This window comes from Vulpes vulpes, chromosome 9 (genome assembly GCF_048418805.1).
Source record: "Vulpes vulpes isolate BD-2025 chromosome 9, VulVul3, whole genome shotgun sequence".
Taxonomy (NCBI): domain Eukaryota; kingdom Metazoa; phylum Chordata; class Mammalia; order Carnivora; family Canidae; genus Vulpes; species Vulpes vulpes.
This window is the reverse complement of record NC_132788.1, coordinates 105977271-106005249: the sequence shown is the minus strand read 5'-3', so window position 1 is coordinate 106005249 and position 27979 is coordinate 105977271. Positions and strand designations below refer to the sequence as shown.

The 27979-nt window shown below is 59.7% G+C and overlaps 1 protein-coding gene across 1 annotated transcript in view; it reads right to left on the bottom strand.

Moving 5' to 3' along the window:
• PTPRS (protein tyrosine phosphatase receptor type S) overlaps positions 1–24720 on the bottom strand; it is a 95386-nt gene extending 70666 nt beyond the window's left edge. Inside the window, exon 1 of the mRNA XM_072721701.1 lies at positions 24493–24720. The gene's annotated coding sequence lies outside the window, so the exon portion shown is untranslated. The remainder of the gene's footprint in view (positions 1–24492) is intronic.
• Between the last annotated feature and the right edge of the window lie 3259 nt (positions 24721–27979).

Below are 27979 nucleotides of genomic sequence, written 5' to 3'. Positions count from 1 at the left end.
GTTCTGTGGGGCTTTGCAGGGGGTGGTGGGGGGGGGTTGGGGGGGTGGGGGGGAAGGGGGTGGGGAGGGCAGGGCCCTGTCAGTTCTGGTCACCGCTGGGCCCCAGAGCCTGGCACACAGTAGGCGCTCAGTAAATGCGCTCTAAATGAATGAATGAATGAACGGCTTACGAGACTTGGTGAGGCCTGGAGGGGTGACTGGCGGGGGGGGGGGGGGCGCAGGGCAGAGGTCGGCAGGCACCATCTGCAGCCAGAAGCCCACGCACCTGCGCTTCGAACCTGGGCCCACCTGGCTTACAAGCGCCGCTCCAGCCCCGAGGGCAGAAATGCGTAAGAGGCTGGCCTCCCGACCACAGCCGGCCTCCACTTGGCCGCCCCGGCGCCAGGCTGCTGACTCAGCTAGAAGGCGGCAGGAGGAGGGGTCCCCCTGCCAGCCCCAGGCCTCTCCGGGCTGGAGCCCCGCCAGGGCCCATCTCCCACCTCAAACCTTCACGGATCTGGCTGCGTCCTCTTCTGCGAGGTGCCTCCGCACTCGCCAGGTCCCCAGGGAGGACGCGCCTGGTGTTCCCCCCCACCACCGCCCCCAAAATCCTCCTCTCCTTGTTCACAACTCCTGCCACATCCCCCAAATCCCTCATTAAATCTTTCATTCAACTGGCTCATGCCTCTCCCTTAAACTAATTTACTTTAGAAACTAACTCCATAATGCAGGGCTCTAACTGCCAAGCCCTGAAAGTCGCCAGAAAGGAGGAAAAAAAAAAATGTTACAATGAAAACATGTCCCCGGTTCTTCCATCTTCCCTGGATACTGTTGCTAAAGCCAGAGGCCCGATGGTTATAAAGAGACTGGCAGGTGTTGGCGGTGAAGATCACCCTGCGCCCAACTGAGCCTTTCTCCTTGAACTGTCACCAAACGAAAGGGGAGTCATCGTTGTCGCTGGTCTGTGAGGCCAGATGCCTCCTCCCTATCAGCCTCCCCCTAGAACAGCCTCTGTTTGGGGTGTATCTCCCGTTTGCTCTGCCCACCCCCCCACCCCCCCGAATGCTACGTGGCCCCAAACAAGGCCTTGCCCTTCTCTGGGCCTGTTCTCCCACCTGCGTAGGGGCGGGCTGGGTGTTCCGGTGCCTGGGGCTGAGCTGTGTGGGTTCAGGGCCTCTGTAAGATCATGGAAACCGAGGCAGAGCTGGGTGCAGCCCTTGACGGACTCCCCTCGTGAAGGTGGGACCCGGTGTGTCAACCTCCCAGGATTTGAGGGGGAGTAAAGAGGAAGTTCGGGGCAGCGGGCACAGCATGTGCAAAGGCCCCGAGGCACAAGTGGGCACGCTCCGTTCTAGGGAAAGAGGGGGCTGCTCCAGCTGGGAAACAGGGTTTTCGGGGCACAAGGTGGAGCGTGTCACCTGAAGATGGAACGTTCTCCGTCTCCACACACACTCCTGCATCTGTAGAGGACCTACTGTATACCTGGCTCCCAGAGGCTGAGCACTAGGGAAGGGACCACAGGATGACCCAGGCAGCCCCCGCCCAACCCCAGGGATTCCCCTGCAGCGGCAGGCTTCAGGGAGGAGGTGATAGATCTCAGAGGTGAAGGAAAAGGCAAAACCAGGAGAGGAAGGGTGAGCAGAACTGAGAAGAATGGGAGAGGCGGGAATAGGGACTTCGGGCCAAGTCGCAGCCGACAGGTGAGAAGCCAGGTAGAGAAGCCAGGAAGGACCAGACACCTGCTACAGGGCGGGGGCGGGGGGGGGCAGCAGTGCTGGCTCTCTGCTGGGTGCGTTTCGTGGCCGGCACCACCTCTCTGGGGGCAGCTCCCAGCTCCGACGCTGGGAGACCAGGAGAAGGGGACATCTTTGGACAGGGGTCTGCATGAGGACCCCGCCCCACCTCCCCAAGCCCTAGAGATGCCTACTGAGCACCTACTATGCGCAAAGCCCTGCAAAGGGAGCCAGGCTCACAGGAGAGGCTTGCCGAGTGCGCATGTCCCCAAATCCCCTCCAAGACTGGGCTTTCGGTTTCATTATTCTCCCACTTTCCAGTTGGAGAAACTGAGGCACAGGAGTGGGGCCCCAATTCTCACCACTCACAACTGGCACAGCTGGGGGATTTGAACCCAATCTGGCTCTCAACTTCTCCCACCAGCGCTCTGGGGCTCAGTTTCCCCTCCAGTGCTGAGATTCACAGCATCCCTAACGGAGCCCACCTGCGACTAAGCAGCCTACATGTGTGCAGGGGCTGGCTGCCACTTGGAGGCATAAGGACAGACCACGATATTATTATTATTTTTATTTTTATTTTTATTATTAATTATTCACCAGCAGCGGCCTCTGGCAAGCAGTGCTCATCAGGAGCAGTGACGGGAGAGCCATTGGCATCCGTGAGTGGCTCTGCAAGCGTCTCGGGAGGTCTCACCACCAGGCCTTTGGGCTCCGTGTCCAGCCAGGAACACTTTTCCCCCAGAAACGTCCCCATCTCCCTCCCTCACCACCGCTATTCAAGCAAGGACTTCCCAGATCCCTTCTTTAAAATTCTGCGCCCCCTGCCCCGCCCCCGGCGCTCCCCCTTCCCTTTCCCTGAATTTTTTTTTTCCCTAGATCAACACAACACCCCCTGACATCTGATGTGGGATTTTTTTTTCTTTCTCCTTCTTCTGCGCTTTGTTTATTCTCTTCATGTCCCCAACTGGAGTGCTAGCTGCAAGAGGGCAGGAAATTTGTTTTTTAAAATTCTTCCTGCCTGGCACGGAGAGCAGCTGGCACGCCGCAGACACATACATTTGTGGAGGGGAGGAAGGGAGAGTCCCTCCTCTCTGCCCCGAGAAGCCACCCCTGCTGTGGGTTTGTGCCAGTCTCTGCATAGCTCTGCCGTGAAGTCACGGAGCAGAGGTAACTCTGCTCTCCTGTTTGGGTCGTGTCCCGGCGAGCACTTCTTTCACATGACACCTCTTATCTTCTGAGCCCACACATCCCCAGACTCTTTTGTTGTTGTTGTTTCACCTGCTATGTCATCTTCCCTCACAAAGCTGTGCCCCGTTAGCCCCATCCCCTATTGATGGACACTTAGGTTGGCTCCGTTTCCCACCCCTCCAACCTCAGGCAATGTTTCCCAAGCTCTCAGGGAAGCAGGTTTCTTTCTGGATGCTGAGGGGAGTGGGGCTGGAAAGCAGGGAGCTGTGCACGCCCTTTGGGCCTGCTAACACCACCTCCAGGTACTTATCCCACAGACACATTCCCGTGAAATGACGCGCATAGAAAATCCCGTGGCAAACAATTTAAAGCAACCTAAGCACTCATCGATGGGGGATTGGTTAAATATAGAACAAGGGACCAAAGAGCGACAGGCAAGTTTAGTATCTCTTAGTGTTATGAGATCAGTACAGCAGCTGTGAAAAGGAACGGGGAAGCCAGATGCACAATTATGAAATTACTTTTAAGATGCTATATTTTTAAGTGGCGGAGAAAAAACACACACACACACACACACGCACGCACCAAGGTACAGAAACACAAGGTGTTTAAAACATGCTACCAATTGGTTAGACAAAGGGACGTGCATCTATCCGCCCACCAAACGCTCCCAGATCTCCGGATAATCGCACTGTCCACAACGGCAGTCGGGAGCCGCATGTGGCTGCTTATACTTTGATGCAATAAAATGTAAAATTCGAGTCCACGGCTACGCGGGCCACATTTCAGCTGCTCCCATTTCAACAGCACATGCACATTAGAAAATGCCGGGAGAGGGGATCCCTGGGTGGCTCAGCGGTTTAGCGCCGCCTGCAGCCCAGGGCGCGATCCTAGAGTCCCAGGATCGAGTCCCACGTCGGGCTCCCTGCATGGAGCCTGCTTCTCCCTCCTCCTGTGTCTCTGCCTTTCTCTCTCTCTCTCTGTGTCTATCATAAATAAGTAAATAAATAAATCTTTTTAAAAAAAAAGAAAGAAAGAAAATGCCGGGAGGGGACACTTCTATGGTGACACAGGTCATAGTGGCCCGCACAGATGGGCAACAGGGCAGGCGGCACGAACTACAAGCCACAGGCCCACGCGGCCCGCCGGCTGTTTGTATAAATAAAGTTTTATTGGCACGCGGCCACACCCAGTCATTCCCCTGCACAATCGGGCTGCCTTCACGCGGCTGGGGCAGGGTTGAGCAGTATCGATGGACACCTCCTGCCCACAGAGGAGCTCAGTAAAGATTTACTATCTGCCCCTTTACAAAATGTCTGTGGACCCCTGGTCCTAGCAGGAGGCTGGTGGCAGCTGCTTCCAGGGAAGGAGGGGAAGAGAACTGAGGATCTGGGGGGCGGTGGAGGACTTCCCCTTCTGCGCATTCTTCTCTAGGTCCTCGATTATGTCCCACATGTATGCGTTATCTGGCCATAAAAATAAATTAAAAAGAAAAGATGTTTCCCTTTTTTTTTTTTTGTTTTTAGAAAAGATGTTTCAAAGAGGGGACACTTATTTGGTCTCCCATCGGTGGCGCCTGGAAGGCATGAGCCTGCTGCCCGGACCTCTCTGGATATTACAAAAGCTTCAGATGTGACTTCGCCGGGTGAGTGGACAAGACATGGGATCTTATTATTTTCATTTGCATCTCCTGGGCAAGAGATGGGGAACCTTTAAAATGTGGATAAAGGGCAGCCTGGGTGGCTCAGTGGTTTAGCACTGCTTTCCGCCCAGGGCCTGATCCTGGAGACCCGGGATCAAGTCCCACATCGGGGTCCCCCCAGGGAGTCTGCTTCTCCCTCTGCCTGTGTCTCTGCCCCTCTCTCTGTGTCTCTCATGAATAAATAAAATCTTTAAATAAAATAAAAGGTGGATAACTGCGTGTCTTACTTAGTCATCAGCCATGAGCCCCCAGACTCTGAAAGGGTAGCATCCACCTCAGCATCCCCAACACCCAGAGCACCCACATGGGGCCACGCAAACAGTCAGAGCCCAATAAATGTACGCTGAGTGGAGGAAGGGCTGCGGACCCGGGCCTTGGGGCACGAGGCACCACAGGGCCTGGGGTCACCAGGGATGGCGGTGGGCACTGAATGCCAAGCCAAGCTTCCCGGAGGCGGTGTCCCCCATGGATCCAAGCATTTCGGGGGGGGGGGGGGGGGACCTGCGCTCAGCCATGGGGGGAGGGGGGCACGGCCAAGGGGGGTGGGGGCGACCGCAGGCTCCAGGCTGGGAGCAGGATTATATATTCATCAGAATCTTAAACAAAAGCCCCGCAGCCGCCTGTCAGCCAGGCTCTGGCTTTTATGGTAATCGGCGATGAATTACCCACAATGCCCGGCCAAGCGCAAGTGGTTCTTGGCCCAGATCCTAAACTAATTTTTATATGTTCGTGTGTATATAATTTCGCTTGCTCCCTCCCATTCCTCGTCCATCATTAGTGGGAGCGTGGGGGGAGGGGCAGGGGCAGAGGAAACCCTGGGTTTCAGGGGGAGGGGGGCTCCCCGAGACCCCGGTCCCCCGAGCCCGCCTGGCACCAGGCCCCAAGCGCGCGGAGGCGGGAGGTGAGTGCCAAGCTGGAGCCTGGGGGGCCTGGAAACCACCAAGAGCCCAAGCTGGCAGCCCTGGGGGTGGGACAGAGGGGGAGGGGGCCGGGGGAGCCTCATGTCCCTGGGGCGCAGGGGAGCTGGGGTTGGCGCTCTGAGCACTGAGCCTGTGCCTTGCCACGGCCCTGAGCCACCACCTCCAGGAGGCTCACCCCAGCGCCTCCAGGAAGAGCCTGCCCCTTTGCCTTCTGGGAACTCAATGGGGGGGTCAGTAACGGGTGCCCAGCCCCACCCCTCCCATCCTTGTGGATGCTGGGGCCATCACCTTGGATCCCACTCAACCCCACCCTGGGTCCACTGCTTGGCCAGCTCCACTAGTTCTTCTAAAAAAACTTTTCCAGATCCACCCTCTTCCCCTGTCCTCTCCATCTGGGCCCCTGCCCGTCACCCCTCACCTGGACAAATTCGGCACCCTGCCCTTCCTGTCTCTGACACCTCTCCCCGCCCCCCCCCCAGCAACCCCCAGAGGGCACCATGAGCCCCTGAGCCAGGTCCACCCTCTGCCCACAGCCCTCCAGGGCTCCCACCTCCCTCGGGGTAAAAGCTCCATCCCTCCAGTGATCCCCATGGCCCTGCAGGACCTGCCCTGTCCCCTCCACCCCCCTCCACCCCGAGCTCACTCTGCTCCGGCCACAGGGCCCCCTTGTGCTCCTCCAATGAACCAGGCCTGCTGCTGTCACAGGGCCTTTGCAAAGGCTGTTCCCTCTCCCAGGAACACTTTTCTCCCAGAACTCCACACAGTTCACTCCCTTACTTCCTGCCAGTTTTACTGAATTGTCACCACTCTGGAAAGGCAGTCAAAAGGGAAAAATGAAAGTATTTTTATTTGTATATGCTGATTAGAGCAAATATTAATTTATCCAAACTTCTTGTTTTCAGAGGTAAATTCTCAGAAGTTTTGCAGAATATGACTTACTATGCCAGATTGAGGATTTTAACCCCCCCTTTTTTTAAAAATATTTTATTTATTTATTCATGAGACACAGAGAGAGAGAGGCAGAGACACAGGCAGAGGGAGAAGCAGGCTCCCTGGGGGGAGCCTGATGCAGGACTCGATCCCGGGACCCCGGGGTCTCGCCTTGAGCCGAAGACAGAGGCTCAATGCTGAGCCACCCAGGTGCCCCTAAAATAACCCGTCCTTATCACCTCTGCCCTTCCCTGGCTTCATTTTCTTAAACTTTTCATCAGTTTGTTAAAAGCATCGCATCCAGGGTAAGGCCCTAGTTAAACAGTTAATCATCTATTTATTTGTTTCCTGTCCTCCCCCAGCTATGCCCCCCACTATGCCCCACGAGGGCAAGGCTTTGGGCTCTGTCTTCTTCAACACGCTGGTCCCGGCACGTGGCTCGGGGCCTGGCATACAGAAGGTGCTCAATAAATACCCACTGGTGAACGTCCCAGAAAGACATGGCAATGGTTCTTAACGCCCGAAAGCTCCTGTTGGGGCCTGGAGGAAAGTCTGGGATCCGAAGCCATGCGGTCCCCTGAGCAAGACGGGCTCCACAGAACAGCCACATGGCACATGGCACCCATCCCCTCGAGGGGAAGCTGGTGGCTCTCTGGAGGGTGACCAGGCGACGAGCCCCAGCCAAGGCTATGGGGTGCCCTCCGTGGGGAGCCTCACTCACACTCGTGCTCCAAGCCCATGTGGGAGCAGGTGCGTCTCGTGGGAATGGAGGGGAGGGAGAGACAGCGAAGACCAGGTCCAGCCGCCAGGCAAGAAGGATCTATCTCCCCAACCCCGGTTCCGACCCTGCACGCAGGGTCTGTGGGTGACAGAGCACGACCCGGACCACAGGTGTGGGATGGGTGGAAAGGGGGATGGGGGCACCGCGGACCTGCACTCACTAACCCGAGAACGGGAGAGCGGTAACACTCGCTGGGGTTCAAGGCCGCAGACTGTGTCGGGCACTGTTCAAAGCGCTGCACCCCCTAAGACCTCACCTTGTGCTCTCGACTTTACAGATGAGGAAACAGCGTCATGAGAGGTTGGGCCACTCGCTCAAGGTCACGGGCTGGAGGTGGCAGAGGGAGGTACCCGCCGGCCGTGTCGGCTAGCGGCCAAGCCCAACACTTGGCACACAGTAGGTGCCCATTAAATGCCACGGAGCCGCCCAAGGACACAAAGCCGGCAGGGGCAGGGCTGCGCCCAGGTGGAGACGGCGGGAGGCAGGCAGGCAGCTGTCAGTCGGGCGACCGTGGGGGCGAAGGGGTGCGGGCTGGAGCACAGCGGCACCAACGCGCGGGGACGGTGGCATCGGGGAGCGAGGCGGCTGGCCTGGCTGAGAACAATTGGCCGCCACTCCCGTTTCCTCCTGTGACAGGTGGGCGCCGAGCCAGGGGCGGCAGGGACCGCCCCACCTGTCACCTGTCACCCACGATGTGTTCATCAAGTGCGGGGAGCGAATGTCACAACCATCCGGGGTAGCTGGCAGGAGGGATGCAGGCGGGCGCCGCCTGGGTCGGGCGGAGAGAGCTGGCACAAGGTCAGTGTGACCTCTGGCACAAGTGTTCTCCTCCTCTGCCTCAGTGGGACCAACTCATCAGTCCACCTGCATCTGTGCGGTCCAAGGCCACAGGGTTCTGACGTGAATTCGGTCCATGCTCTGCTCCCTGCTCACCGCGTAAACTTCAGCAAGTCACTGCCCTTCTGTGGACTTCAGTCTTCCCGTCTGTGAAGTGGGAGTTGTCGCCCCCTCACCCAGGACCTCCTTCCTTCCCAAGCCACACACTTTAGATTCAGAGCAACGTGAGCCTGAACCGTGGCTTAACCTCCTCTGAGCTGTGTGGTCGCAGGCATGTGGTTGGAGCAACCTGAGTCTGCTTTTGTCATCTGGTTTGTTTCATTTTTAAGATTTTATTTATTTATTCATGAGAGACACACAGAGAGAGGCAGAGACACAGGCAGAGGGAGACACAGGGGAGCTTGATGCAGGACTCGATCCCAGGACCCCGGGGTCACGCCCTGAGCCCAAGGGAGAGGCTCAACCACTGAGCCACCAGGTGGCCCTGCTTTTGTCATCTGTGAAAAATGCCTGTGTGACTCCCTGGATCAAGCCATGCCTGAAGCTATTCTAATATCAGCCTTCTCAGACATATAAGCCAATTGCTTCATCCGCTTTTTTAATAAAATGCACTTGACGATGGGGCCTCATCAGGAGCAAGACAGTGAGCTGAGGATAAGAAAGAAATCTCAGGGAGCCTGCTTCTCCCTCTGCCTGTGTCTCTGCCTCTCTCTGTGTGTCTCTCATGAATAGATAAGTAAAATGTTGTTTTTTTTTTTAAGATTTATTTACCTATTCATGAGAGACATACACAGAGAGAGAGAGAGAGAAGCAGAGACACAGGCAGAGGGAGAAGAAGGCGCCACACAAGGAGCCTGATGTGGGACTCGATCCCAGGACTCCAGGATCACGCCCTGGGCCAAAGGCAGGTGCTAAACTGCTGAGCCACCCGGGGATCCTAAATAAAATCTTAAAAAAAAAAAAAGACACATAGGTTCTGATCATTTTTTCCTCCCAAACTAGGTACATAAATGGAAAGTGTCCCTAAAGCAGGTCCAACTTGAAACCCCTCTGTGTCCCCGAGCCTGGCTCTTTTGAGTTACTGTGTGGCCCAGACTGGGCCGGTCGGGGTTCTGCACGCAGCACGAGCCCCTGTCTCCGTGCTTCCAAGCCCCAGAGCCCAGCATCGTTCTGTGGGCGACCCCCCGAGCTCTCCCACCCACCCTTGCTGCTGTTGGCACACACTTTGGGGGCGGCGGAGGTCAGGGCGGCACTGACCACTGTGCCTACAACGGCCCAGTATGCAGCAGGCGTGCAACATACGTTACAGGGCCGAACCAGCCAGCAGCTGAGCCCGATTTCATAGGGAGATGAGAGTTGGGGGACATCGGGCAACAGCCAGAGAACACAAACTCACACAAGCCTTTCAATGCACGTGGTCAAATCTGTAAGTGAGGGAAGAGCGACAGCCGCTAAGTGCCTGGGGGGGAACCTTGCTGCTCCTCCCATGAACAAGGCCCCGTCCTGCCCCAGGGCCTTTGCATGGACAGTGTCATCTGCCCAGACCATTTGTCCCCCACATATCTGCTTGGTTCCCTCCCATGCCTCCATCAGGGCTTTCTCTCAAGCTGTCACGTCCTCGGCGAAGCTGTCCCTACAACCCCGCTTAAAATGACAACCCTCTCCCCTTCACTCCCAAACCCCCATTTCTTCTGGTCTTCTTGGATCACCACCTGACACGACAAGGATTTTATGTTGCTCATTGTGTCTCCCTGACCGGACCTGGGGTCCCACAGAGGCACGTGCTTTGTCCCCTGCTGGGTCCCGGGGAGAGCCCGGCCCCCAGGAGGTAGGCGTCCGAGCAACCTGCCCAGACAACCAAGGGCACTGATATGAGGGAGGCAGCAGCCACAGCTGAAACCGGCCGCTGGGCCTCCAGGGCTGGCAGCAGAAGCTTCCACGCCTCCTCCTGGGGGGCCCTTCCTGTCCCCAGTTCTGAACCATCCCTGGACGCTGCCCCCTTGCCCTTTCCTGAGCCGCCAGCCCCAGTCTGTGCCAGCCGGCCACCCAACACCTGCTGAGCAAACGCAGGAAGCAGAGGCGGCCGGCTGGGCACGTTCCTCCGGCTGGTGTAATCCCAGCCCCGGTGGGCGGGAGGCCCCAGAGCTGGAGCCAGGACCCTGAGGCCAAGCCTGCAGACAGGCTAGAGAAGGGTCCGGCTCCCTGACCCCGCCCCCCGCAGAGCCAGAGTGCACGGGGCCTGAAGTCCATACAAGTTGCCTGAAGTCTGTGCAAGGAGCCTGAGGTCCGTGCAAGGAGCCCGCTGCCTGTGCAAAGGGCATGAAGTCCATGCAGGGGGCCTGAGGTCCGTGCAGGGAGCCTGATGTCCATGCAAGGGGCCTGAGGTCCATACAAGGGACCTGAAGTCTGTGCAAGGAGCCTGATGTCCATGCAAGGGGCCTGAGATCCGTACAAGGGGCCTGAGATCTGTACAAGGGGCCTGCTGCCTGTGCAAAGGGCCTGATTCCGTGAAGGGAACTGCTGCCTGTGCAAGGGGCCTGAAGTCCGTGCAAGGGGCCTGATGCCCGTGGACGGAGCCTGCTGCCTGTCCAAGGGGACTGAAGTCCGTGCATGGGGCCTGATGCACATGCAAGGGGCCTGATGCCCGTGGATGGGGCCTGAAGTCCATACAAGGGGCCTGCTGCCCGTGCAAGGGGCCCAATGCCCATGCAAGGGGCCTGAGGTTCGGTGGATGCACACACTCAAGTGCCACATGCCCCCCACTCAGGCCCCAGTGCCGCCCTAGGGCTTCACCCTCAGGGACACCTCGGGTGCTCCTAAGGACCCCGGGAGGGCAGGGTCACCAGTTTCTCCTACTCTACAGAGGAGGACCCTGAGCCAGGAGAGGCAAAGTCACAGCAAGTAGGAGGCAGCTGGGTGCCAAGCCCAGGCTGCTTGGTCCCAGAGTCCGGTTTTCAGCTGTGGTCCCCGAGGTCCGGGTCAGTGACAAGAGTAAACATGGCAGGAAAGCGTCTGTGGCATCCCAGAGCGTCTGCTGCATGCTCAGCCCAGAGGTGAGGGGAGCGGCGGAGGAGGCTCCTCTCCCGCTGCCTCCTGACACACAAACTGGTGCCAACAGGCCCATTTTAAGGATGAGGAAAACCGAGTCCCTGTGGGAGGGAGCGGTTTCCTGAAGATTCCCCGGAAGTGGCAGGCCCAGAGCTGCTGCTCCATCTGCTCCATCCTTCCCTCAGAGGGGTGGCGGCGCTCACTCCACAGGGATCGAGTGTCGTAAGGAGCTTGGCTCACGTCTCGAGGAAACCCAGTGGGCCGGGCCCCGGAGGGCAATCTTCATGCGTCTCATTTGCAGAAGGATAAACTGAGGCTCGGAGAGATTCGGCCATCTGCCTAAGCCCCGAGATGTCCCCATTTCGCAGGCAGGTAAACCAAGGCTCAGGCAAGTCCCACCCTTTGACCGAACCCTGACTGGTCCCATTTCCAAACAAGTAAACCGAGGCTCAGAGAAGTCCGACCACTTGCCCAAGGTCACAAAGCCAGCCAGCAAGAGGGAAGGCACTGGGACTCCAACGTGGGGCTTCCCAGCCAGATTTGGAACTGCAGGCCCCACAAACCAGATGCCACCCCCCCACCCCCACCCCTGCGGGGGAGCCGTGGCTCAAGGGAGCATCCCCAGCGACACGAAAACCTCGCAGGGAAGAGTCGGGGACAGGGAAGCAATCCTGTCGATGGCTGGGCATCTCTGGGCATAAAAGGGGGGAAAAAACACCACCTAACACCAATTATATTTTTAAAAATCCCCCAGCAATAAGGAGGCCGGCCCGTCAGCACGCGTCACGACCGTAGGCAGGCAGAGGCCCGGGAACGTGGGGACGCGGCTATTTTAAAGGGGCTATTTCTGGAGGCGAGGTGAGAACACGGGGGCGAGAGGAAGGATCAGGAGCTGCCGCCGGGGACTGACCGACTCTGGGGCGGGGACCGGGGAGAGCTGGGGAGCCACCAGCCAGCTGGAAAACCTCGGGCACCCCATCCCAGGGCCTCCGTCTCCCCGCCCCCCTGCCAGCAGAGGCCCGTTTAATACAAAACACATCCACGGAGCCCTACTGTGTGCAAGGTGCTGCTGCTGTGGCCACAGCGGCGGAGGGGACACCGGAGGGGACACGGCGGGGGGAAGGGGGGGGAATGCCTCCCCGGGGAGTCCCAGCCCACACGGGAGGCAGATGATGAGTAAGATGCCTACAACACTGAAGCCCGTGGCAGGTGCTTCGTGGAAAATCAGGGCAGGTAAGGGGCCGGACGAGGAGTGGGGCAGAGGCGGGTTTTGCAAGCGATTACTTCACCCACCCGTCACTCTGCAAATGATGATTCTGTGGACCTTACGAGGGAGATCGAGGAGGTCTCGCTCCCCAGCAAGCAGAGACCCTGAAGGATAGAAGAAGAGCACTGTGTCTGGAAGCTCATGTACTACCACTCATCGGACCAAGTTGGGCTTCGGGTGCCAAAAAACTCACAGGGGAGGCGTCATTCCTGTCTTCCCGTAAAGGAAGCTCCTAGGTTGACCTTTCACAGGGCTATTTGGCTCACCTCACAGTCTCCAGAACTCAGGATCCTTCATCTTTTTGTTCCCCCCGTCTTACCCGAGATACCTCCCTCCTGGTCCAAAATAGCTGCCCCAATGCCTGCCATCACCTCCATGTTCCAGCGGCGGAAGGACGGGGGGTAGAAGGGAGCACATTCTGCTCCCTTCAAAGGCATTTCCGGGAATTTCTGTTGGCCTATCTTACTGGACGGCACCGAACCACGTAGCACAGACAGCGATGACGTGTATTTGGAAAAAAAATTATTTTCCCCCGGACCAGGTGGCCGTGTATCCAGATTAGTTGTAGAAATTCAACCACCAAGGAGGGGAGGTGAAGGGATATGGGGAGACCCCACCACAAACATGAGGCCCGACGGGGGTGAGGCTTTAGGTGTCAAACCAGTGCATCCCCGGCCCGAGGATGGGGGGCGGGGCGGGGGGGGGGCAGAAGACGAGGTCGTCATTGGAGCCAGCCCCCCTGCCTCCACGACCTGTGTGGTTTTCACTCGTCCCCGGCTCTGCCTCCCCAAAGACCCCGAGGTGGGAAACAGCAGCCGGAGCCCAAGTTCGGAGCCCGCGTTTCCTGGCTCCCCAGGAGCAGGACCCCCACCTACAGTCCACGCCTCCCAAAAGTGCCAGGGCCCAGGGCACCCGGCATCCCCCCGCCCCGTCCTGCCTTGTGCCTTGCCTGGCGAGGCCGCCCGGCCAATCCATCTCCTTCTCCTCAGTAAACAACTGTCAGGGAAAATAAATAGTTTTTAATAGGCTCATTAATTGAATTCAGGGAGAAATAACCTTCTCCCCAGACCGTCGGGAAAGAAAACTCAGATGCCAGGGAGAAGGCCAGGCACCTCTGCCGGGGAGGCGGGAGGGCACCCAGCCGCCCGGCGCGGCCACGAGACCCCACGCACCTGCACCGCCTTGGGTGGCACAGACGTGGCCAGCGAGGGGGCCGCCCCTGTACCCGGCTCCCTCCGGCCTCCGGACGTTGGACGTGTGCGGCGGGTGCTGACGCGGCCTCGTGCCTCAGTCGCCCCTGGCCTGTGCGCTAAGCCTGCGGCGGCAGCAACATGATCTAACGTCAGGGGTTTATTTTATTTTATTTTACTTTATTTTATTTTACCTTATTTTATTTCATTTTACTTTATTTTTTACTCTCATCACGTTTATTTTTAAGGTTCCACCTGCTTGTGTCAAGGACGGACCAGGTCCCCCATTCATGAGAATGACACCAAAGTTTTCTCTTTTAAGTTGTTTTTAAAAGAGATGGCTTCAAAGACGGTGATCGTTGCGGACGGGCGGTGGGGGGGGCACCATTAGGGCGCAAAAGGCACACACATCACAGGGGATGGCTGAAATGTGGCTGGTGCCCAGCGGAGCACTGGTCGGGGAGTCCAGAGGCCTCGATGCCGCCCGCAGGGTGACCAAAGCACAGGTCTACGAGGTCACCCGAGCGCCCGCCACGCACCCCGGCCATGCTGGCGTGATGGGCTGCCCCGCGGTGGCTCAGGCGGTCCTGGGGCAGCCTCCCGTCCCCGTGATCACAGCGTCGGCGTGGCCTGCGGTTCTGTGTGCCCGGGGCTGCCACCAGCCCCCTGCCAGCCTGCTCTCGGCTCTACTGCAGGGAGGCCTCCGGGCCTCACTTGAGCCCGATGGGGGCCCAACCACCGCTGCCCAGCGGCCCCAAACCCATTGTCCACTGAAGTCCTGTATGCGGGTGTCCCCCCCCACCCCGGCAGGCACTCCCAGAAGGCATTAACCACCATAGTGTGGGACGACGTTTAGCCAGCTATTGGGGGGCTTTGGGCAGACCAGCACTTTCCAAACAGGCCCACCCCCGTTTTACAGACAAGGAGACAGAGGTCCCGGGGGATGAATCTGCTGACCCAGGGACACGATGCTCATGAGGCTAAGCCGACACCTGAATGCGGGTCCTCGGATGCTCAAGATGATCCTCTACAGAAATCCTGGCCTGTTCCTGGGGGCTCCTTGGCAACTTCTCTACCCATCTGGACAGACCCACAGGGTATCAAACAAACGCTGGGGCTGACTGAGTCTCAAAATCACCAAGCCCGGCGACTATGCATTGGGGGGGTGGGGTCTCTGGCCTTTGGGCTTCTTATCTTCTCCCCGGAAGACAGGAAACCTCATAGACTGTTCCAGGGCCCCCTGAGCCCCATCCTCAGGACCCCTGGCTCTCAGCAGCCACTCCCCTCCGCTCCTGTGCCAGACGCCAGAGACATGCAGAGACTCAGAGAAGGCAAGCAAGTGGCCGAAGTCACAGAGCACCTCCACTGGGGACCTGCTCTCCTGGCCTCCCTGCCCAGCGAGCTTTCCCCGCCACGACCTGAAATCCGGATGGACCACGAGACACACCGATGCCAGTGTGGGGTGGGGTGGGGGTGGCGGAAGCTCTCAGAAGCCAGGCAGGCTGGTCTGGGGAGGGCCTGGGAGGACTCCCCTTCTGGAAAGGACAGGCAGACCGAGTATAAAACAGCAACTGAGAAAGTAAAAATAAGAGCGCTGGGGACGTTGGCGGAGTAGCCGGCCTGGCCGGAAACGGAGCTCCTGTCGGAGGGAACAGCAAGGACCCGGGGATGGAGGTGGCAGCGAGGAAGGTCCACGCGGCTGGTGCGGAAGGAGTGGGGGGGAGAGGGCAGCGGGACAGGGTGCGGAAGCCTGCAGGGGCTTGGCTGGCAACAGGGGTGGTGGGGTGCGGCTTTGCTCAAGTCACACCGCTCGTGAGAGGCTCTGGACCAGATCTGGAACCCAGGCCCCCCCACCACCCGGCCCCGACCCTGGGCTCCGATCGCCGTGAGCAGCAGCCTCCGGCCACACATTTGCCACCTAACCGTGCGGCCCGTGCAGAACCCCGCAGAGCCACGCAGAGCCCCGGGCGCAAACATGAGCAGCTCCACAAAGCACGGACAGACCATTACCCAGTGCAGGTCTTGCTGGCCTCCCCCCCGCCCCCGTGGGAGGACAGGCGGCCCCAAGAAAAGACCAGTCATTCCCGCTTTTCGTCCCCACCCAGGCCTCCGTTTCTCCACCAGCGACGTGGTGGCAACGGCTGCCACTTTGGGGGCCGTTCTCAGGGTGAAAGGAGAAAACGGGAGCAAAGCCAGAGGCTCGGGCATGTGGCTGGGGGATCCCACACCTGTCTGGGCAGTGTCTCCCCCATTGCGGTAGTCTGAGAAATTGAAGGTTTGGGGGGATCCTCACCTCCTTCCAACTCCTCCTCATGGAGATGACAGGTAGGAGGGCACAGGCGCCGAGTCCCTGTTCCTGCAACCGGCCGTCGGGGGCTTATCCACGTGACACCGTTTAATCCCCGTGCCGCAGCAAGACGTGTCCCCGTTCTATGGATGAGAAAACCGAGGCTCGGGGTGGGCTGGGGAGAGGGGAATCACGGGTCTCCTCACACAACTGGGACGGCCGGTGTCAGGAGTCCAACTTCAAGTGCTCAGGCCGCCCTAAGCCATTCCCTGTGGGGACAGAGGCCAGGTCCCCAGGGCCAGGTGGACGGAGGGAGAAAGGCCAGGCCGTGGCCACCAATCCGTGCTCCAGTCCCAGCACCGCCGCCAGAAAGCCTGGCCGGCCACGCTTTCCAGAATCCATACGTCAGGGGCAATTACCCGCTTCTGCAAATCAACCGGGCAGCGGGGCCGGGACAGGTGTGCGGCGGGATCCCATCGGTAATCCCGGCGTTCCGGTCCAGCAGGCGGCGCAGCGTGGGAGGCACACGGTCACGGCCGAGCGGGCAGCTGCCCGCGGCCTTTCCCCGCCGCCGCAGGTCTTCAGGACCAACTGGGGTGGCCAAACCTCGGCCTTATCGACATTTAGGGCCAGATCATTTTCAGGGGACATCCCAGGTGCTGTGGGGGGCTGAGCAGCATCTCCGGGCCCACCCACGTGATGCCAGGAGTATGCTCCCCCCCATCCCGTCCTGACGACCACAGATGTCCCCAAACCCGGCCCAGTGTCCCCTGTGGGGAGCAAAACCGCCTCGGGTTACAAACCACTACGACACACTCGACGGCTAATGCCGGTGACCAGCGGCCCGGCCCAAGACCAAACGGCTACGTTCCAGAAAACGGCAAGCGTGTGAGGAACAGGTCCTGCAGCCAGGAGATAATTCACAGCCTTGCCCCTCGGGACCAGCAAGCTCCCTTCTGCGACGCATTTCATCTAAGTCAAGTTTATCGTGACGACCAATATTAATATAATCAGAGCCAAAGTTATCGAGCATGGACGCTGGCCCCGGCCGTCCTCAGCCCTCCCCGAGTTATCTCGCCAGGGCCTCCGAACCACCCGTCCAGGTGGCAGTGGCTCCTAAACCTGTAGGACGGCCCAGGAGGGCACCTGAGGCCCAGCGATGGGCAAAGGAGGGGTTGAGGTCACGATCAGCAAGAGCAGGCGTCTGCAGGAAAAGAAACGATCCAAGGATGTAAAACGGGGCGATTTCATGTAAAATCGGGATTTCTGGTTTCTCTCAGACCTGGCTGGGGAGCCATTTGGGGGCCTGGCCGGGGAGCCATTTGGGGGCCTGGCCAGGAGCTGGCGGGGGGGGAGGGCCGCCCACTTAACTCCCACCTCTCCCACCAGAGATCGCTCCCAGCTTCACACCTGCCGTTCCGGACACCTGTGCATCCGTCTGAGGTCAGCCCCTGATAAGGGCCCTCCGTGTCCCCCTGGGTGTCGCCTGGATTTCCGGTCTCAGCAGAACCGGACTGTTGTGAACCCCACCTTGCCTATGTAAATACTCACTGTCCTCCAGGAAACTGCAGGGTCCGAGAAACACAGGACCAAGACTGACTGGTTTATCGCTGCATCCCCTGAATTTAATTTCAATTTGCTTTTATTTAAAAAAAAAAAAAAAAGAAAAAGAAAAAAGGAAAAAGAATGGACACAGAGTTCTCCGTCTGCCAGGCACAGTTTAGCTCCTATATCCCTCACCCTACCCCTAGCGTGAGTGAGGCTGCGCCAAAGCACCCATTTTACAGATGAGGACGCTGAGGCACTGGTCGGCTACAGAACTAGCCAGGGACAGTGGTGCGTCGCAGCTAGTTCGTAGCAGAGCCGGATGGAATTCGAACCCAGGTCTGGCTCCAGAGTGCTCTAGCGGCCGGTATGCAACAGATGCTAACTGACCGAACGAACGAACTGGCGAATGAATGAATGGCCCTGCGCCGAGCTCGCACACTGACCCCTCTCCAGGGTGCCCCTCCATGGGGCGGCCGTCAAAGCGGAGACCTCACCCCAGGGGTGCTCGCTTAGACCCACCCTGGGCCTTGGGAAGCCGGGGGGTGGGGGGCCACCCGGGGTCTCCGCTGTGCCCTCCCCGCCTGTGGCCGCCGCCTACCCTCCCCACCGACCTCGCCGGGCCTCCTGTGGCTCGGATCCTGCCGCAGAAGTGGGGCGGCTTTGATTAGGCAGCCAGTGACGGGGAACGCCCCAGTTTGCAGTGGCTGAGTCATCCTGACAGCTCTCCCAGGCTGGACCCCATGAGGGGCCGCCGGGGAGCCCCTGCCGGGTGGGTCGAGCCGCAGGTCAGTGCAGCGCAATCCACATATCCACTTAGGCCCCCCAATGAGGCCGCGCGAGGGGTACATTATCCTCCATTCTGCAGACGAGAAAACAGGAGGACAGAAGTTGAGCAACTCGCCCCGTGGCCCAGCCGGAGCGGGGATGCGAGCCTCAGGCAGCCCCAGCCTGGCATGCATGCTCTGACCTTCCGAGGGAGGCACCCGGGGGGCCCCCGCGTCTCCACAGCGACCCCCAGATGCCCCAGCAGGTGAACCATCATCCAAACGAGAGCCAGGCCCCTGTTCCCAGGCCCAGGCGTGAAGACCTCAGGTTCTAGCATCAGTGGCCCTGGGTGAAGACTTTCTGTCACTCATCTATGTGACCTCATGGGCCTCAGTTTCCCCCTCGGCAAAATGGGGCTCTGGAGCTCAAAAACTGCACTGCTGGGTGGGGGGTGGCGGAGGGGAGTGAAGGTTAAAGGCGACGAGAACGCTCCTCGCGTGCTTGCTCAGCACAGGGCCCGGAAACGGCGCCAAGTCCAAATAAGGCGGAGTGGCTATTATCATCCCCCCGACATCCCCTCATTTGCTGATCACGGGGTTAATTATAAGCGGCATTAAATTATACACACACAGGCGCGTCGACCTCGCTTCCCCAGAACCCCTGAATTTCTACCCACGCAACAGCATGACAATAGAGCATCCTCCCATCCGCTCTGCACCCAGCCTGCCTCCATCCCAGGGTCCTAGGCCCCCCAGGCCTCTGGGGCTGTTGCTGCTGCACCACACAGGGTCCGCGTATCGTCACAGGGCCTGCATGGCCAGCAGCGGTCGCATCCGAGAGAACAGAGGGAGGGGCTTTGCCAGAAGCATCTGTCTCCTGTCCTGGCTCGGGCCAGGAAGGGGGCTGGGCTTGTCCTGATCTCAGAGATGAAAAAACAGAGAGGTCAACCGACCTGCCAGTTTGCGCAGCTCCAGGAGAGCAGAGCCGCGGAAGTCAGGACCCCGAAGCCAGAGGCATAACCCCATTCTGCAAGCCAGGAGGCTCCCATACAGAGAGGTCAAGGGGCAGAGCTGTGAGGCCACCGGAGAGGGAGATGGGGGGTGGGGGGAACGACAGGACAATCCAGCAGGAGGAGAAAAAGTCGGGATGTTCACTTCTCCCAGCAGGACAGGAGACTCCTGGCCTTCCTAAAAGGGGCTAGCAGGAAAGATTTAAAAAACAAACAAACCAACAAATCTACAACTCAAAAAAAAAACCACAGACACCACCTAGGGAGTTCCACAGAGTTCGAGACAAATTCTCAACCCTTCAAAAAAAAAAAAAGGAAAAAAAATGTGATTGAGCCCCAGTTAAGGCGTTTTTGGAGGAGGGGTCACTGGAATCCAGAAACCCAAGCTCCGAGCCTCCCCCCCCACCCCGCCCCCTAACAGCAGGGTGAAGTCCGCAGGCACGCAAATGCCAGACAAAACCTTGGGTGTATTTTCTGGTGTGGAATCACTTTGGCCTCCACAGGACTGAGGAGGCCTGGATCCCAGGGAGCAGAGGAGGGGATTCCTGGGAGCTCGAATACCATCCCCTCAACGCCCCCCCGCCCCGCTGCCCACAACCCCCTCCAACGTCCAGTCTAGCCAGGCCCCCGGGGACGGGCGGGGGACCAGCGTCTCGGGGGGGGACCAGCGTCTCCTCGGAGGAGGGCATCGAGAGGAAAGACAAAAATGAGGCAGTGCGAAAGTCGAGGCCCTGTCCATGAGTCACTCCCGCCCGCTCGTTAATTTTCGCCTTTGCAGAAGTGTAAGCCAATTGATTTTTCATATTCCCCACGCACAACCCCCCCACGCTTCTGAAATATCAGCCAGAGACAAGACAGAAATGGTACGTCGGGGTTTTTTTTTTTTTTTCCTTCTTCCCTGAGTGTCTTTTCTTTCCTTAAAGGAAAAAAAAAACCCCACATACTACACTAGATACCTAGAGCTTCTAGAAGGCTGGGGAGGGGGGGACAACCTGGACCGGGAGGTGGGTGCGGGGATGGTGGTGGTGAGAGACCCCAGTGTCAGCACCACCTGTGCATCTCAGAGCTAGCAGGTGTCTGTCTCTGGGCTGTCCCTCCTCCCTGTGACAGGGTGACATGAACTTGAACCTCCAGCCCCTTCTTCCCCGCCCCGCGAGCCATGCAATCCAAGCCGGCAGCTTTCTGGTTCCAGACCAAAGCCAGGTGAGGCTAAGACAAAATTTTAAAAACATCTGAAAAGCCCTTGACCCCATCCTGCGCCCCCACCCCCCCCACCCCCATACAGGCGGATGGTGCGACTCTGTCCAGGGACCCACGGCAGGTCTGCCATCGGATTGGCACGTGGATCCGACACAGGCACGGTGGTTATGCTTTCACCCTCGTCTCCACCGGAGGCTGAGGCACCCTGCCCGGCAGGCAGGCAGCTGGGGTCTCTCCAAACACCCCACCCAGGCACCCTCTGCTGCGGGGAAGGACAGAGCAAGGGCAGCCTGCGCCAGCTTCGCAGGAGAGGGGCAGCCTCCTTCTTGCAAATTCTGGGAAACGGGATGCCCACCGGCAGGAGGGGATGCCAGGAGGCTGCGCTGGATGCGCTAGAGAGCTGGGGACTCCGGCGTCTCAGCATCCCTGCCTGGGCCCCCTGCCTCCCCTCCAGAAGCACAAGACCCCTGGAAAGGGACCACAGCCCGCAACTCGCACGCTTCAAGAACCTTCCGCTGGTTCGCAATGACTTTACAAATGGAACTAATGCAGTCGGGGGGGGGGGGGGGGGTGGATCGCTCTCGGTTGAAAACATTAAGCTTTGTCAATTATCCCCAAACCCACTGGGTTTATAAATATCCACCTTTATTTTTAGGGTTTTCCTCCCAATCCCGAACTCTCTACACACACACCCCCACCCCATACCCGGCGGCTGTACGAGTCACGGGAAGCAGGTGAATGCGGGGCTGCAGGGCAATCGGGGGGAAATGCCACGCTGCACCTTGGAGCCTCGTCATCCCCGCGCATCCCCCGTCCCTCCGGGCCACCTCGCTGACCATCGTCCGGGCCACTTGGCGGCTGGAGCAATCAGCGGAGCCACAGGTCTCCTGGCGCCCGGCCCCAGGCAGCAGCAGTCGGAGGTGAGCACTGCACTCTGACGCCTGTGACAAGCGCCTCACTGCCAACCCAGTAAGCAGGAAGGGAAACTGAGTCACACAACCCCCCCCCCGGAAAGTTGGCCAGTGGAGGTAGATCCATCTCCGGCCCCGGGTCCAAAGAAGCCCAGGCTGAGCTCCAAGCTCGGTGTGACCCAAAGAGGCAGCAAATGGGCGGATGGTGATGGTTCCAGAACTACCCACCCAGATGCCACCACTAAATTCCTGACGTCCAGGGAGCTCCTCCCCTCGCACCCACTCCTCACACCCTCACATCCAGAGCTACAGTCCCAGGGTTGGGAGAAAAATGCCTCAGGTCCCCCAAGTGTGGCCCAGGGACAGGCGAAGACACCCGGAATCCCCTGGGAAACAGGGAAGCAAGAAGGGTGCTCAGAATCTCTGCCAGAGGGGACAGAAGCAGAGGCACGGGCCATGGGTGATGACCTGGGCGGGCAGCAGGCAGGTGCCTGGCTCTCAGGACCCCTCTCCCCGCACCCCCCACACGGCCAGCTCAGGGCCCTGCAAGGGACCCGGGAGAAGGACGGATCCCCGGGGAAGCGCAGCGACCACCCGGGCAGCGGCAGCGTCCTCCAAGGCCATACCCGGCCATAGCAGGACGCCCCATCCCGTCTCCTGCAGGCGGTGGGGAGTGGGTCAGGCCACTGCCTCTGCCCTAGGACAGCCACTGGCATGACAGCACCAGCCCCCGCCACCCCCCTGGGGGGCCGATGTCATCGGGGCCAGGATGGCAGGAATAGAAAAGCACATGAGCTCACCGGCAGGCCGGGTCTCCCGCGACGTTTTGTTTGCCTGAGCCCAATTATACCAAGTCTCAGGGCGATAGAGTATGGCGCGTGGCATCCCCCTGGGGCCGTGGGGGGCCGGGGCCCCAAGAACTGCACCGTCATGGCGAGGTACCCCCCGGGCCCAGGGGATGGGGCAGGACGGAGCTTTCTGGAGAAGAATGATGGAGATGCACGCCGGCGGCAGGCAGCCCAGAGGCTGAGCGGAGGGCATCGTAGGGGGCAGGGGGCAGGGGGCAGGGGGCTGCGGCCCAGACCCAAGTCCAAGTTGGTGGGCTCCGGGAGGTGGGGGCGGGAAGCAGCCGCCCCCAGCCCCAGCTGCCCGCCTTCCGCAGCCAAAGTATCAGCTGGCAGAGGAAGAAGAGAGCGGAGGGACAGAAGGCGGGCGAGATTGGCAGGAGGAGGGGGGCACAAAGGAAGGGACCCTGGGAGGGGGAGGGGAGTTATGCAAATAGCACAATCGACCGAATCCCTCGGCCATTAATAAAAGCTCCAGCAGCAGCAGCAGCAGCAGCTGGTAGCGCAGGAGTAGAGGCGCGGACTGGCTCTCTCCTCGCAGGCGGGAGGCGGCGATGAGGGGGAAGCAGGGCGCCCCAAACAAAAGGAGACCTTGCCCTCTGCACCCCAGGAACAGTAGTGATGGGGGCCACGCCGGGAAAGCTAGAACCCCAGCAGCCAAAGTCTGGGCGGAGGCCGCTGGGGGCCCACAGCAGGTGGGTCCCCGTGCTTGGGACTCTCGGGGACCCTCCAGCTTTGTCCGGGCTTCTTGGAGTGAGAACGGACGCACAACCTGGACGCCTCAGACACCCCCCTCCACTAGCTGTGCTGGCCAGGCCGGTTTTTTTTTTCAGGGGTTCCGCGGGTGATAGAAGGGCCCTGGGCTCCAGAATGGGGACTCCCCCAGAGTGAGATGGGGGATACAGGGGGAATCCCAGTTGAGCCTAGCAAGGGGAGGGGAGGTGTCCCCCAGTTGGGAGGCGCTGGGGAGGTTTCTTAATTTGGGAGACGAGGTCCCTAGGGGGTGACTACATTTGGGAAAGGGGTATTCTCAAAGCTGCCCATTTGCAGGGCGACCAGAGGAGAATCTGAAATTGGGGGAAGGGTCGCTAAGGAGGAGGTTCCAGACGCAGGGGGCGGGGGGGGGGGGGGAGGGGGGCGACACAGGCTGTGTCTGGAAAAAAAAAAAAAAATCCCAGTTTGCGGAAGGGTTCCCTGATTTGAGAATTCTGGAGAAAGGCGGCTGCAGGGGAGTTCTCCGGTTTAGGGTGGAGGGAAGTGACCAGAACTTGGGGGTGCTAAGTGGGATCGTAAATTTGGGAGAGATTTCCACAAGGAGCAGTGAACTTGGCCGAGAGCCTTGCGCCCCGACTCCGGGCGCTGTCCTCAGGGCACACCCCCCCCCCAGCGCCCCCTTCACCGGGTTCCGGCGACTCCGCCCCCCGGATGACGTCACCTCCCCTCCCCCCGCCCCTAAGGGGGCTCCCGGGGCGCGCAAAACCCCCTGGGCTGCCGGCTCGAGGGGCGGCTTCCCCTCTCCCGGGATCCCCGAGGGGAGGTCGGTGCCGGGCGCGCGCACCCGTCCGTCGGTCCGTCCGCGTCCCGGGGGCTGGGGGCTGAGCCTCGCCCCGCCTGGGGGACGGGGAGGGGGCGCCGGGGCCGCAGAAGGGTGGGGCAAGGCCGGGGCGCTGGAGGCGCGGCCTCCCCCGGGGACCTACGCGGCCAGGAGGGCGCTAAGGGGAGGCGGCGTTGAGTCCGAGGTCTCCAGGGGCGGGGGCCTGCGGAGCCGGGCGCCGGGCAGAGCAGCCCCCCGGGCGCCCCGGCCGCTCCGCCCTCGCTCCCACCTGGAGCGCCGGTCCCGGGCTGGCCTCCGCTCCGGGGCGCCCGCGAGCCCCTCCCCCGGCACAGCGCCCCCTGCCTCCCGGACCCGCCCGGGAAGCCGGGGCCGGAGCCGCCGGGGCCAGCAGCCCCTCCGCACACACGCGCGTGCCCCTCCGCGCCTCCGCCCCGCCCGCGCCCGGGTGGTGCAGCCGGCGGCGCTGGGCAGCTTCCAGCCGCGCTCCGGGCCCTCCAGCCCAGCCCCCTCCCCGCCGCGGCGAAGCCCCCGGCCCCGCCCGCCGAACCCCCCGCGGCCCCCGCCCGGCGCGGCCCGGCCCCTCCGGGGCATTGTTCGCACGCCGCTAGCCGGGCGCAGGGCTGGGCGTGCAGCCGGCTGCAGCGGAGCATCCTCCGAGCACAATGGCCGTGCAGGCTCTCCCGGCACAAAGCCGGCGCGCTGCCCACTCCGCCGCCTCCGAGACCCCCGCCGGAGCGCCTGCAGTTGGTTTTTTTTTTTTGATCCAATTCGCGTTTTACCCCCCCCCGCCCGTTTACCTGGAGGCTGGCTGGGCTGGGCTCCCCCGGCTCTGCCCCGCTTCACATCCTGGCTGTTGCATGGGATTCGAGCGGAGCCCGGGCGCCAGCGGCTCGCGGCGTGCGCGCGCCGGCCGGGCTGCCGGGCGGGCGGCGCGAGGACACTCACTGCGGCTCGCGCTCCCCTCGCGCCGGTTCGCGCGCCCCCCCAGCCGGTGACGTCATCCCTTCCGCCAGCGCCGCCGCCGCGGCCGCCGCCGGCCGGGGGCGGGGTCGGGGCGGGGCCGGGCCGCGCGCGTCACTGCGCAGCCGCGCGGCGGCCACGCCCCCGGCCAATGAGAGGGCGCGGGTGGGTCACGTGGCCCCGGGGCGTTTAAAGGGCCGCGAGAGCACGTGGGGCGCGGGGCGCGTGGGCGGCGGCGGCGGCGCGAGGACTCGTCCGGCAGCTGCTCGGCGTCCGACCCCCGGGACGCTCGGTCCCCGGGGCGTGGTGCTTGCGGGGCACGCGCTGTGGCCCCCCGAGCCCCCCTCGAGTACGCCCACGTGTGCCCGTGCTGCAGCCCCGCCGGCTCCCTCCGGGCTCGGCCCCCTCGCCCGGAATAGCGCTCCCCGGGGGCCTCCCCTTCTTGCGGCTGTTGCTCCGATGGCAGCTCCGGGGAAAAGCCCTCCTGGGTCGCCGCCACCAGCCTCCCGGCGCCCCATTCTCTGATCCATCAGGGCTGCTTTCATTCTGGTCACACGAAGGTGTGACTCCAAATGGCCGGGGGATCCCTTTTATGGGTCGAATGGACGAGGGAACATTTTTTTCCTCCCCCCTCATTACCGTTCCCTGCTGCCCTGGCTGGAGTCGGCATGAATCATCACAGGAACCCCAGCTTGGGCACTGAGTCGCTGTGTGGGTCCGTGAGCCTCAGTTTTCCCGCCTGCAAAACGGGCTTGTCCCTTTGGGGGGTCAGTGTCCTGTCTGTGAAGTGGGGCAAGGTAGAGAGTGGAATTCCGGGTGGACTGGTGATGGTGTGCTGCCCCGCCTGTCTTCTTAGCGGCTTGAAAATGGAATGAGAAAAAAAAAAAAAGAAAAAGAAACAAAGGGGAAGGATTGCCATGGGAGGTTGGAGGGCCCAAAGATACCAAACAAGATTGCACGCTTCTGGGTGAGTTCTGCACACGCTGAAAGCGGTTTTTTTCTCCAAGGGATGTATCTGGACAGGGCCTTGCGCCTACAAAAGGACACAAGTTTAGAGTTTGGGTTTTTCCTCCAAAATCGTTGATTCATTCATTCCAGGCCAAAGATGCAGATATAAACAAAAGGCATTAACCCCGAGAACAAAATGAGAAGGCGGAAGTCATAAATAGGAGAAGAGAGAGGAGAGAATGAATAATTAAACAAGGAACCTAAATTAAGCTCGGAGTTTCCCGGCGGCCAGTGCAGCGGCCAGGTTTGCAGAGCCTATTTGGTTCTCCTTCCTAGCTGCGTGACCCTGACCTAAGCGGCGGCAGCCTGGCCTTGGTTTTCTCATCCAGGCAAGGGAGACCCAACCCCCGTCTTGATGATGGTTTCTCATACACAGTAGGTTATCTGGCGGCGGTGTGTGCCCGGTGAGGGCAGAGTGAAGGGAGACTGCCGGCTCTGGAAGGCTGCATGTGGCAGGAGCCCCAGCCTCGCCACCTATTAGGGGAGGGACCTGGAACAAGCCACTCGGCCTCGCCGTTCCCATCTGCTAAAGGGGCAACCGCATCTGAGAGTTCTCCCGAGCAGCAGAGGAAAGGGCGTAAGATCCAGTACAGCATATGCCCAGGAAACGGGTCCGCCCAGGCCGTCACTCTGTGTGCTGTGCTGTTTTAAAGGTTGAAGACACAGAGGTAAACAAAACAGGCTAAAAAAAAGAAAAAAAATTCCTGCCTTCCAGGCGTTAACGATCCAGGGAAGGAGATAGATGGTATCTGAGGGTGAAACCCACATCCTCCCTGTGGTCTACAAGGTCCTGAACAACGTGCCCCTGTCACCTGGCTGCCCTCACTTCCAGCTGTACCCCTGGCTCGCCCCACTCCACCCCTACCCCCTCTTCACTGTTCCTTGCAAACGGCACAGTCCATCCTCGAGGCCTTAGCATTGGCTGTTCCCTCTGCCTAGGATACTGTTCCTCCTTCTCTTCCCAAGGTCAGATACCCCTCTTCCTTCGGTTGTCTGAGAGACCCTCCCTGACCATTCCGCTAACATTCATTTTGTGTCAATATGAATGTATTTATTACAATTTGGACTGATTTTATATTTTGGTCAGTTTGCTTTTTTTTTTTTTTTGTCTGTCTCCCCATGGGAGCTTTGACCCCATTTGCCCATCTGTAAATGGGGGACAGTAACTGTATCTCCTAGGGTGTTTGGGAGGGTAAAATGGGTTACATCGTGCCAAACACCTGGCACCGAACCTAGAAGAGGTTTCTTGATAAATGAGGCCATTGTAAGTGGGAAAACCAGGGTACCTAGCTAGGTGACCATAAAAAAATCAATACAAGGAGAACAGAACACTCTAGTCTGATACTGTCACAGCTTTCTGGCAGCCACAGGAGTTTGACAAGTGTCAGAAAGGTGTTAAGGATTCGGTAACACCAAACCAAGACTTCCTGTAAGCCAAAGCTCAAAGAGAACCGGGAGGGAATGTTCTCCCCAGGGCATGGTTTAAGCCTCAAAGTTCTACACTGTGGGAATGAGTCGGATCGGGAGGTGGGGCCTGGTGGGCTCTGGGTCTCTTCTGTGTCTGCAGACCACAGCACCTGGCAAGCTGTGGGTTGTGACTCATCATCTGTTGGATGAAAAGTTCAGTCAATGAACACTTCCATCTTCTGCAGGAGGGTGGGGAAGGCTTTCTCCTTCCCTGCCAGCCCAGCCTCTGCCCCAGCGTCTTCCAGAACCTGGTAATTAGCTCCGACGTGTTTTTGTCCAGGCAACTGCAAGGGAACCATCAGCTGTCCATTACCATATATAAACAGGACTCTTCATGCCAAGTTCAGGATTGTCTGCACAGAACCCAGCCTTAAAGCCCTACAAGACCGGTCCAAAATGTCTCCCCAGCAAGTTTGCCCCTATGCCAGCAATTTCACCGTCATTACACATTCCCTCCAATTAAACATGATGCACACGTGCTCTCTTGCTCACTCTTTGTCTCTATCTTTGCAGGTTTGCCTCACATGCCAAAGAGAAAAGGGGCAGATGGGAACACTCCATTTGCTGACCACCTGCTCTTTAGTGGATTCCATGTGGGGCTCCTCCAGGGGGTCCACTAATTTAGTGTATCGGATAAACACCAGGGCTCCGGAGTCAGAGAAACATAAATTCGAATCTTGGCTGCAGCATTTGACAAAATTCAACATCGCTGCGTGATAAAAACACTCAAGGCATAGAAAGGCACTTCTTCAACCTGACATCTATCGCTAACATCATACTTAATGGTGAAAGACTGTATCTCTTCTCCCCCCCCCCCCCCGCCCCGCCCATCGAGAACAAGACCGGGAT